The sequence below is a fragment of the Nematolebias whitei genome, chromosome 8, assembly GCF_014905685.2.
Source record: "Nematolebias whitei isolate Nwh7 chromosome 8, NemWhi1, whole genome shotgun sequence".
NCBI classification, from domain to species: Eukaryota; Metazoa; Chordata; class Actinopteri; order Cyprinodontiformes; family Rivulidae; genus Nematolebias; species Nematolebias whitei.
Genome location: NC_056505.1, coordinates 23,602,109 through 23,614,496, shown reverse-complemented (window position 1 = coordinate 23,614,496; position 12,388 = coordinate 23,602,109). Strand labels below are relative to the sequence as shown.

Below are 12,388 nucleotides of genomic sequence, written 5' to 3'. Positions count from 1 at the left end.
AAGAGGTCTGAGGTGTGTGTGCAATAGGAATGGGGTAAAGAGGGTGGGTGGGGATGACACTGATCCCTTGGAAGGCTAAATTTACTCAAGACTGATAGGAACAGGTGGGTTCTGCTGGGACAGCTGGGTGGTGGGGGTGGTCGGACAGAACCAGACCTGGTTTCAGTTCAGGCAGAGATCGGGGGCAAACACACAACCCAAATCAGGGTTTCTGTTCAAAGCCAGCTGGTCTGGCTTTATTACATGCAGGACATTTATTTTAAGCTAATTTTAGTCTAAGTTTATTTTTTATTATTATTACTCTTTTTATTTTTGGTTTGTTTTACACTTTTTTATTTTATTATTTTTAAATCATTTAATTGAGCTGGGCCTCAGCGGTGCAGCAAGGTGTAACTTCCTGGGGAAGCAGAAATAAAGGCACTGGTGAGTTTTTCACAGCACACCTATTCCTTATTCGTACTTTTCCTCACCTTCTCATCTGAATCACATTTTGTCAGTGGAAAACTGATCTGCCCTCCTCTCGGATGTCAAACCATACTCCGCACTGCAGTTCATGGCATGTTTAACAAATTGGGTTTATTTTGTTTTATATTGCAGCTTCTCAATTGAAAGTGTTTGGAAATGTAATTTAAATATAAGAAAAAATAAATAAAATTGAAAGCATTGCTTTGGGGTCATGTTGGTTTTAGAAATGACTCATTCGCCCAAAATAGCTTTCTCATTTCGTGCTTACAGTTGCAAAATGTGCCATTCAGTCCAGTCATTGTAGGTAAAATGTTCTGAGCAAACTTTTTGGAATAATATTAAATATATTTTAAATGAGTAAACATCTTATTCAAACTAAAAGAACAAGAACATTTTTTTTTTTTTTCATGGGGGGTACTTGTGTGCCAAGACAAAACCCAATTTATTGCCAAACATTTCGTTCCCATTATGACTAGTACACCAATATGACTAATTATATTTACAATATTTAGCACAGAACATTTTATTTTCTTTTATTTTGATTTCCTTTAACTTTTTTAATTCCATTATTATATTCATCAATTTGTAAATATGCACTAAACAAACACTGATAATTGAAGCTACATGTATGTGTTTCTTTATTTGTATGTTATTTTTATAACTTGAGAGACTTGCTCTGACCACTAACGCACCCAAAAAAAGTTGCTCCTTAGAAACTTTGACCCAGTTTACAGGAACAGCTTAGTCCTCACTTATTAGCTTTTCTGCCCCTAAAATTCCACGGCTTTGATGGTCGGCGGAGTTGAGGAAACGTGTTGTTTTCTTTCTCTGCGGGGCAGTGAATGTTTTTACACGAACGCCACTCTGCCTTTTGAAAGTCAGTTCACCCTCCAGCTCTGCTTTTATTTTTATTTTTTTATAGTGCCAATAGAAAGTAATGCTGACTTATCAGTAGTGGTAAAGTCTAGAATGAAGAAGTTACTTATTTGTGTTCGTTATTTTAAGTTGAGAAAGTACTGTACTGTCTCGGGTGAAAAGGGAGATTTGATAAACTGATCTCTATGTAGATTCAAGGTTTCTTTTTTATTTTGCTTTTTCACTGTTCAGTGCATTTTAATTCATCAAGCAAATATCAAATTACTGTAGTTCTTTTAATTCTGACCTTAAGCATGGTTAGGCATAAGCTCTATGGTTATTTAATGGGATAACGGATCAAGATACTCTTGAATCACAGTATGTGTGTCATTGTGTCATAATCTCACTGTATTTCAGTACAATGCTAATAAAGCTTATTCTGATTGTAAAAAGTGTTCAAGTTTTAAACAGATTGTAAGTGAGCCGTGAACATTTACACATAAGGAGGCAGTTTTGATTGCAATTGTATGGAACATGCACATGTTTTGCTTCTGTAAATGCTTACAATAGTCATTTCTTCTAGTATTCATTCTTTATTTGCTCTTCTTTTTAATTATTTAACTTTGAAATTTTTCCAGCAGGGGTGCGTCCTCCTGTATGATAACTCCTTTTCCTTCTTCCCCCTGAGCGCTGTAGAGGCCAGAAAACAGTATGACGCTTCTCAGCCACGATACAATACTCTTGTGCTGGTGCCGCCTAAATCTACAAAACACAAATGCTGGCGCTACGCAGCTCTTTTGATCTGTAGCTAATCTCAATTGCCTGCTTCCCCTCTGATCATGTATGAATAAGAATGAGTCGAGGGTGATCCTGAAGGCACAAAGAGCTTTAGACGCCACCGCTCGTCTGCCAGGCTCCACCATGTAGCACAAGCCCGAGTCCTTATTGCTAGGCCTGCCGATCTCACATCTGAGCTGGGGAATCCTCATTTAGACATATATTCCACTGTGCTTGCTTTTCTTCTCAGCAAGACGTTATCAGCTGCTTGTTAGGAGTGTGGGAGAAATTGCACAGCTATGCTGAGTGATCTTTAATTGTCGAGAGAATTGGCAGAGGTCAACAGCTGCAGGACAAACTTCTGCTGTGTCATGTTTAGTAAAGGAAATGTGTAACATTCCAGATTTTTACATAGTAAAACATATTGGTTATGTAGAACCTTGACCAAACCTTTGATATTTTTTTTAATAAAATGACAGAAGTAAAGTAAATCAAGGTTACTGCTTTTTTTTTAATGTATCTAACTGCTTCAGCAATATTAAATGAGTCATAAGCAATCCTCTTAGTGCTACAGAAATTGATACAGAAAGTCTATCAAATTAAGGCGTATTATTGTTTCCTTATGTGGTTCCTGTGAACAACGATGCTAGCCATCCATCCATCCATTATCTTTACCCGCTTCTTCCTTTTTTTGGGTCGCTGGGTCACTGGTGCCCATGTCCAGCAATCACTGTGCGAGAGGTGTGGGACACCATGGACAGGTTTCCAGTCCATCACAGGGACACATAGAGAAACGCAACTATTCGCTTACTCACTCTCACCTAGGGACAGTTTTAGAGTTACCAATCAGCCTAACATGCATGTTTTTGGTCTGTGGGAGGAAACCAGAATACCCGGAGAAAACCCACGCATGCACGGAGAGAACATGCAAACTCCACCCAGAAAGACCCTTGGACCTGGATTTGAGCTGGGGACCTGCTCGCTGAGGGGCAGCAGCTCTACCAGTTGTGCCACCGTGCTGCTCTGAATAAAGAATCAATTTCCTAAATGGGTTTTACAATGAACAGTCTTTGTTTGTTTCAAAGACACAAATTGGGATAATTAAACATAATGTAACACATACTACTAACAACTTCTTTAACTATAAAAATCTTAATCTGCTGATGCTCAACAATTAAAGTCAAACAGGCTCATCCAGTGTTTTAAGCTTTTTACTGATGAACAAATCTTTTTTTTGCTTGGCATTACCGTATTTGTTTCAATGTACTGTAAATATTCAGGTGGTGAATGTTGGCTCTTGCAATTCATGTTACATTGCTATATTCTCCCTAGTAGCTGACCAGTCACCTTAAAAACATAATTTAAATGTGGCCCCATCCAAGCTCTATACCGGTTTTACAAAAGCAACTTTGATCCACAGAGAACAAAACTATCTTTGTTTAGAAAAACTGAAAGTCTCTCAACCATTTATTTTGTTCAGGTACCTGCGAGCACGTCTCAACATTCAGGTCAGAGTTGTTTTAGCGACACGTGAGGATTTAAACAATACCAGTCAGGCAGAATTATTATTGGAAATGACAAGTGTATGAAAAAATGTAACAGTGGACCACAGTTGAGCTGATTTATGCCTTTTACATAAGCATCAACTTTTTTTTTTGTTAATTTTTATGGAACCTGCACCGGCACACGGTCCATTCCACTTCTGCACACAAATAAGGCTTTTTCAGACACAGCTTTTGCACCACTTCAAGAAACGCTTTTGAACGCCCTTTGAGCTGAGACCAAAACAAAAGTAACACTGGCATCTCTCCTTCATAGGCACAATTAGAGAAAGAGCAGCGAGAACAATGAAATAACTGTGCCTGCACGTGGAGCAGTTCATATGGGGATTATTTTCCGACCATTCAAAAGGAGGGAAAATCATTAGCAGAAAGTCAGTTTCTTTCTCCCTGCTGCCCCCACCCCACCCTGCACAGAGCAATCTGAAGGAGACAAAAAGAACATTTAGCCCTTGATATACAGACAGAAACCATGACAGTTTGGCTGGCTATTCATCAAGAAGACACGAGCAGAAGAACGGGTTAGAGAATCACCAGTGTCAGGAATTAAAAGATATAAAGGGAACAAATTAAACTGAAAACAATTAAAATGTTGGTTTGTGGGATAATTGTTACTCGTATTTAATTTCCCTTCAACATGACCTTGCTCAAATGTTTGGATAGTTCTACAAAATGAACACATTATAATGCTATTCACCAAATAAAGGGTTTAAGGAGACGCTCACAGCTGAGGGATACCTCTCATTAAGACCTGATGTACCTCTTTATTCTGTGTTGAGAAGAGTGCAGACCTCCCCTGCAGGCGGCACACTCAACTGCAGTGTGCATGTGTGTGAGTGAGTGTTTCATGTGGAGCAGATGGCTTACTGATGGCACCTGGCATGCTGCATATGCATTAATGAAACACGTGAAATTATTTTGATTATAAACAAAATCAGTCAACAGCTAATCAGGCCTGATTAATTGAAAATGAATGCCAACGTGACTTATTCTCTTTCAGATATCCAGATGTTTGTTTGGTTATTTTGTCTTGCTAAAATCCGTACATCCAAGAGGGGTGCTAGTTACGTTGTAATGACAAATGTATGCATGACAGTGTAAAAATGTGGAGAAGCAACAGGTTTGATCAACAGTTCAGCTGAGTCAGCGCTCCCAGGACCAGGACCCTGTTCCTGTGATGTAACGCGAGCCTCAGGCAGAACAAAAGAAGAGCTTGTTGTTGAGCGTGCCTCATCCATAATTCAGAAAAGGTGTACTGACAGAATGCTGTTTGTTAAATACAACGCATGCAAATCTCACATGCTGTCTCATACATGACGCTGCATGGAAAGAGCTTATAGCCATTACAGTGGAGGAGTCCTTCTCATTTTGTTATTCAGTTTCCACTTGACAAGCTGGCAAGAGATGTCAGCAAGATGTTTGTTCTGGCCTCACCACAAAGACAAACTGTGTTATTGAAATAATACCTTATAAGGTTTTACTGAAATAAGGACCACAGCAGCTAACGACAAACAGACAGAACTTTTCTCTTACTTTCATGTTTTTTTTCTTTATGTTTCTTTTTCTTTTAACAAAACGTGCTATATAAAATTACAAAGGTCACTTGTTGGGTCATTGAAATCCAAAATTACATGAGTTTGTCTCAGATTAATGTAACTCCATATGTTATTTTATAAAATAATGTGGTATGCATGAAAAGAAATAAGAGTGGATTGGTAAAATGTGTAGTTTATGTTGGATGCATGATAATGGAAATGCACTGAAATGGACCTAAAGTTTTATCAACATTGAACATTTTCATATATAGAATATTTACAAATCACCTCATGCTACTGGGGTATTTGGGTCCAAATTATTGTCATTATGGATTAACTGTTAAGGTATCTAATCTTCAAAAATCCCTTGAAGTTAAGTGGGAATGCCGCCTTAGCGTGCTAAAATAGCTTTTATTTTCTTTCTTTAGTACACATGAAGACTGTCTCATGGTATTAATGCTTTTCCTCATATAGAACAATAGAAGAATGTCGATTAGAGGAATGCACTTGTATTGTCTGAATTAATTAAAATGGATTTATCACCTTTGCTCTTCTAACTATATTGTACAGTAGAATCCCTGCGACATAATTACTGCAGACATCGCCCTCTGAGTTTCATTATGAACCTTATTAATAAGTAGCTTCACATCGTGTAAAATATAGGGCTTCTGGAGACTAACACAAAGACCTAATGTGGAGAAGAAGAATCTTTTTTTTTTTTCTGAAAAATGGGAGCTGACATCTAAAGAAGGTGTGCTTTGTGTGAGAAAGGAAGCTAGAAGTTTAGTCATTTCTGGACATAATGAGACATTTTTAATAAACAAAAAGTGGACTTAAGATGGTGTCATTGGGAAATTAGTAAATTAAAAATATAACAGTCGCAAGACAGTGTTATACATTCTCAAATATTTATGTGAATATCTGTGACAGATAATGAACATTATTAGTATGTATTCCATTACAGGAAAGAAAAACATGATTAGTGCATATGGAACAAAATGTGATTTTCCAAAATTATGATAACGATTTAAAAAAAATGAGTTTTAACATCATGATGTTTACTTGTCTATATTTTTTCAAAGAATTTACCCTCCAGACACTCAGAACTCAAAAGGAAGAAAGTACACAAAGATACAAACACCTGTGCAAAAAGAGAGTCAGCAGCTCCCCAGCTGAGTCTGTACATTAAAATGGCCTGCAGGTCTTTTTGTCCCTACTGTGAAGGCTTTGGTCGTCACGTCATGTCGCATCAATCTACTGTCAAAACACCAAAATGTCTCTGAAAATCATTAGGGAGCATGTGCATGAAGACTGACTGAAGTCTGTAAATACCAAATAAAGCTGCAGCATCCTCAGACATATCCAACATACAACAAATACTCTCGGTTTCTTCTCGTGCTTCTGTAATAGCTGGCTAATTCTCCAGAGCGGTGAGGCAGAGTGCTTGACGACATCATCGGCTGTGACAGGCAGATTGTGTTTTCACGTGAGCATGATTGACAACAGATTGCTACAAGCCCGGGTTGTTCCTGTTTGCCCTGGAAATGTGTTTGTATTTATTTTTTTTTATTTTGCATGAAAAAGGCTGCCTTTTCCTTCTCCTTTTTCCTGTTAAAAAAATAAATAAAAAATTCAGATGAGCCATCTCTTGTACGTGTCTAAGACAGCATCTGTGTGTGACACATGCTCTAAAGCGACTGCCAGGAGAGGCTTAAGAAACAATCCAAGCGAGATCAATATCTCCAAACCGCACTTATGTGTTTGACTTAACATCCAGTTGCAGCTTCCCCTGTTGCTTTAATATGCCAAACCTCACTATAAACTGCATTTACTCAAAGGACTAACGTGTGTATCCACTCACTGTGACATATTGTAATTGCATAATAGTCTGGCAAACTATAAAACAATTTTTAATTTTTCCACCCGGACTTGATGTGACTGTCAACCCACACATTAACACACACATGTTTTAGAGCATTAAAGGGTTAGTTCAAATCTTTTGACATGGGGTTTTAGGAAAGGATTTGAACAATCAGTGTCTTACCTGGTGTAGATGGCTTGTTAAACGACTTCAGTTTGAAAAAGGTATCATGCTAACACGCTAACACTGACGATCTAGTCCAATTGTTAAAACATTTCTTGTGAATGATATTTTATTAAACTTTACAGAAAAGATCATTTAATAGCACATGGATATTTATGTTTAAAAAAATATATACAGCCGTCCCTCACTACTTCATGGTTTGTTTTTCACGGACTTGCTCTATCGCGGTTTTTCAAAGTAAGACTTTACATGCCACACAACTGGCTGATTGGTGAATGAGCCGCACGATCAGCATGGATTGTTTTAATTTAAAATGAATTATTTTAAATGATTTAGCACCTGTGTGCAGGCCATAGCTGAGGGAGGAGCTTCCTCCTGCAGCTGATCTCAATGCAGAGAGGAGAAGTGGGCGTGGCTGAGAGAGCAGCCAGAAACAGGGAGCTGAAATCGTGACATGCTATTTTAGAGCATTTAGAAACATTGTTTAGAACATTGCACAAGTGTGGGAAGTGTTTAAAATACACACACACACACACACACACACATATATATATATATATATATATATATATATACTACTTGTACTACTATCCCTACTTCACGGTTTTTCGTTTTTCACTTATTGCAGGGCTTCAGGGTACGGATCCCCCACAATAAATGAGGGACTACTGTAATATAATAGTGACAGCTCTAATCACTGTACTGCGTTGCTGCATCATGTCATGTATGACATATATCACACATCAGATGATATTAAGTCAAATATCAGCTCATGCAATTTAACACATCATATCATACATTATTTAATACCATATTGTGTTGTATATTATACCATAATGTATTGTATCAGGCTATGTCAAATATCATATAATTTCATATCACATCCTAACAAAATCTTATGATATAACATGACCCAAAGGATCTGCAACATGTTTTTTGTTTCATTTGTATTAAACTAGAATTTATGAAAATTACACAGCATATACTGTTATACACTTGGAAGCACACAGAACAATAACTAGTACTAACACGTTAAGCTGCCGTTACCTTATTGAGCTTTGGTGGTGTACAAGAAAATAGACAACAGGTCTCCTCCTGTTTTGTATTTAATGTTTGAGGAAGGAATGAAGCTGTAAGTACGCCTATTTCAGAGTTTTTTCTTCCCCTCCCAGTAGACAAGTCAGCAGCTATATATGAATATGCATGCACCCAACACTTGCCTTGTTTAATGATTTTTCTACATTCAAATGTATTCAATTCTCAATCTCAAATTTATTCCTCTGTAGTTATACGGCCATTTCAACACACACACACACATACGTGCACGCACGCACATAAACACACATTCAGATGTTACAATAAAGTTAAGGTAAAAAATATACCCACTATATGAAGCTATCTGCACATGCATGCAAACCATAACTGTTTCAGTAGCAGGTTTATCCGTCATCTCCTCACATCGTTTTTTTTTTTTTTTTTCTCCTAGGTGCCAATGAAAGTCAACCTCAAGCATTGTGAAGACTAAAAGAACCTCTCCAATGAGCTGCTGGCAGACTGCATAGAGAGCCAGGGCACGTAAGACAGAAGACGAAGGAACGCTGAATGTGGTACAGACACAAAAACCACCCTTGCACGCATACTTGTCAACATGTCACCAACAGAGTCAATGCAAATGCATGCCGCACACACCAAGACATCTGAAAGGGAGAAAAATTCCATCTTCCGAGGTTGTGAAAGCTGTGCACTTGGTTCATGCACGTTGATATGCAGTGCCATTGATATCTGCCATGTTGCATTTATGAGCCGATGGTGTCTAACAGACTACGCCATATCGATTTATTATGGAGGTCTGGGGTCCAGAGGAAACGCTATTAAAGATTAAAGGGTCAGGTGATGTGTAGGTGGTATCCAGAGTCATCAGACACCAGTGGCTTCGGTTGCATGCTGTAATGTCCGCCCGTCAAACAGATTATCCAGCTTGATTTATTTATTAACCGTTGTCCCCCCTACTTCCTACACTGACTGACTGGGTGGCAAAACACAAGTTTACAACAGGTGAATGTCTGAAAAAAAGGTAAAGAATAAAGGTATCATTGATGTCCATTGACACCATTCTGTAGGTAGATGGGTCTTTATTATTCATTAACATTTAACAAAACCAATGGCAAATTCTCAACCCAACTGCAATAAGACATATTACAAGTATAATAAGCATCACTCAGGACAGACATGTACAATCTTTAAAGCATTTAATGCGAGCATAATAGAACTCTGGTATTACAAGACATACATATCTGTGCTACACATCTTTACAAAAAGCCACAGCACTGCCTGTCTTCCTTCTTCTTATCAGCACGGGCAAACTTGCTGCTCTAATTGTTATCTTCACACTAATAGAGTGGATGTTTTGAAATCATTTGACTGGGCGGATAAAGACTTGGTAATTCCTCCAGTGCTTACTGTCTGTGTCACGGCTTATCTGTGTGAGATAGCTGCATGGGTCCTGGGAGATAGAAAGTGTGGTTTAGTGTTTGAGAAAGTAGGCAGCATTCACAGAAACTCGAGCATGGAAAGAATTGTTTGGATTTTTTAAAATTTGCTTCACTTCTCAAGATAATGTATCAAATTAAGTTTTTTGGACAATGTTTTGCTGAACTGAACTAAATGAGGGAAAAGTTGAGTTTATTTAGTGGTTCTTACTACATCTTACTTAACTTACTAGGCATTATATTCCTTAAGAAGGAGACGTATTTAGTATTAGTTTATCTACTTTTTCAAAAACGGTAAAAAATAAACTTTTTTGTAATTCCTTTTGACCATTTTCTAACCAGTTTTCATGGAAAAGTCATGAAGAAAGCCCAAAGTAAGAAACAAAATCCATACACTTTACATTTAACATTGATGTTTAATTAAAAAATGTGTATGCAAAATTTCTACGTGTGTTTCTTTACCAACAAAAACAACCAACGTGACTGAAAAGAAGTCAAATGTACCAGTCTAACAGAAGTTTTGAATGTTTGACTGCAGGGCTCATTCATTATGGAGCTCCACTGTCCTGCTTTGTCTCCAATAGTCATTTTTGATGGATGTCTTACTCCGTTTTTTTTTTGTTTTTTTTTGTCTTTTCTTTTGGATTTTGCAGATTTGCTCTTGTATTTCCCCCTAAATCACATTCTGCTATTTTACACTTGTCACATGTGTTTATACACCTTAAGTCAATCACAGGACTCCAACTTCCATGTGGTTTTGGGTGGATTCTTTGTTTACATTGAGTGTGAACCTTCAGAACTGATTATCAGTGTGGGAAACTACTTGCATGAACCGCACCATCTGAGCTCAGGATAACATTTTTTTGTTATATTTGAAACGAGCACCTTTAAGACAAAGACTTTAACAAAGTTTGCCAGTAGGTGAAAATGAAAGCTGCCACAACAAGAACTTCAACTTTGGCAGCTTACTAACGTTGTTATCAGTACTCTCCATCAGTCCATTAGTTAAAGTCAGTATCGTCTTCCTCTAGTGGTCCTTTCTGAGCACTTAATTGTGCGTCCACTCGGGGCTGGCGCGATAATAAAGCATGCCTCGTTCATTAAACGAGTTGGAAACAGTGAGACCGCCCCTTTTCCAGGAGCCCAAAAAAAAAAAGAGGAGAAAAGAAAAAGAAAGATTATTTCTCCTCGAGGAGAAAGGTAGAGGGGGGACATTGGCTGACGGAAGGACCAGCTCCGGCACTTCACCTCCACCGAGTCCCTCGCCGCTCACCGGCACCTCAGAGACCAGGCGCAGCGTCCTCACCGCCTCCACAGCAGACTGTCCGAGCGCGCATGGGTGGGGGGAGCGACAGAGACACAAGGAGAGAGAGAGAGGAAGAGAGAGAGAGGAGTTTTCTCTGATATTACACAGACGCCTACCACGTAGCTACTGTACGCTACTTTTTTTTTTCCTCCCCTCTCGCGCGGCGCCTTCTTTTGCTAAGTTGCGCTCCTGGATTTTAAGCGCGTCTGAGAGAACTCCGTCCCCATCAGGCAGCGCGGCTCCGACCTTCCTGTCAAACGGCCGCGCCACACGAGCCGGCGGAGCGCTTCTTGTCTTTCTTTTCTTTTTCTTTTTTTATTTACCCCCACACTTTCCTGTCTCTTCAGCCAGGAGAAGATTTCAGAGCGAAACAAAAGTAAGTACAACACTTGACCCTCACTCGCACGAGATGTCAGTTTTTTTTTTCTTTTCTTTTCTTTACGTCTCCAAAACTTGAGGGTTTTATTTGGATGCGCGCGCTGAAAGTGCATTAACTGCGTGTATCGATTTGTTGTGACCTCTGTCGACTCTCCGCCGGTGACAGCTCTGCTGCTGTAATTACAAGGTGACACCAAGTAGCAGGTTAGGGTCTATTAGGAGATCTCTGTCTTGTATTTGATGTCTCTGTGTGTGGTGACCTTGTGCAGGTTCCTCATGTCCACATGCAGGCGCACACAAAGTCCCCACCACCACCACCACCCCCCCACCCCAACATCACTGGAGTCAACCTCCTCAACTCAGATTAACTCAACATGGCTAAAAAAGTAAACTTGGGGAAAGTATATTTAAATAATTTGGAATTAAACAACTTTTGAACCCCGTAAAACAACAAAATAGTATAAAATAAATTGTGCTTTAATAAAACTTAATTGATTTCCACCTATCTAGGTAAAATACACCAAAAGGATACACAAAAATATGTCTCGCTTCATGTAAGCATGTCAAAACTGAAGTATTTTACAATTATCTCAGTTTTGGCATAAGGTGCATTTTGGCATCGTCTAATTAATTCTTATAAATTAGACAAGCTTGTTTGTTTCATACAGGGGAGCACAGTTTGGTCATTTATCCAGCGCAGAGTCCCTGAATATTGCAATAAATCAGATTTTTGAAGAAGATTTGTCAGGCTCAGCTACAACTTTCCTCTCAATGACTTTGTGATTGACTTTTTGTACAACAGGAAATATATATATATATATCAAGGTGAGCTCAGTTCACTCTCATGTGGCTCAGATGAACCTGTTGCAGTGAGAGTATGGATTAATAAGGACATCATAATTAACATGTGGCAACTTTCACTTGCTGCTGCTTTTTTTCATTAAAATGTTTATTTCTTATGTTAAATGAGGCCCAGAGAT

The 12,388-nt window shown here is 38.6% G+C and overlaps 1 protein-coding gene across 16 annotated transcripts in view; it reads left to right on the top strand.

The window, feature by feature from the left end:
* The first annotated feature begins 158 nt into the window (after nucleotides 1-158).
* Nucleotides 159-12,388, top strand: part of mef2cb (myocyte enhancer factor 2cb) — a 67,333-nt gene continuing 55,103 nt past the window's right edge. For all 16 annotated transcript variants that reach the window (XM_037681097.1, XM_037681091.1, XM_037681095.1 and 13 more), the window contains exons 1-2: nucleotides 159-423; nucleotides 8,722-8,842. The gene's annotated coding sequence lies outside the window, so the exon portion shown is untranslated. The remainder of the gene's footprint in view (nucleotides 424-8,721; nucleotides 8,843-12,388) is intronic.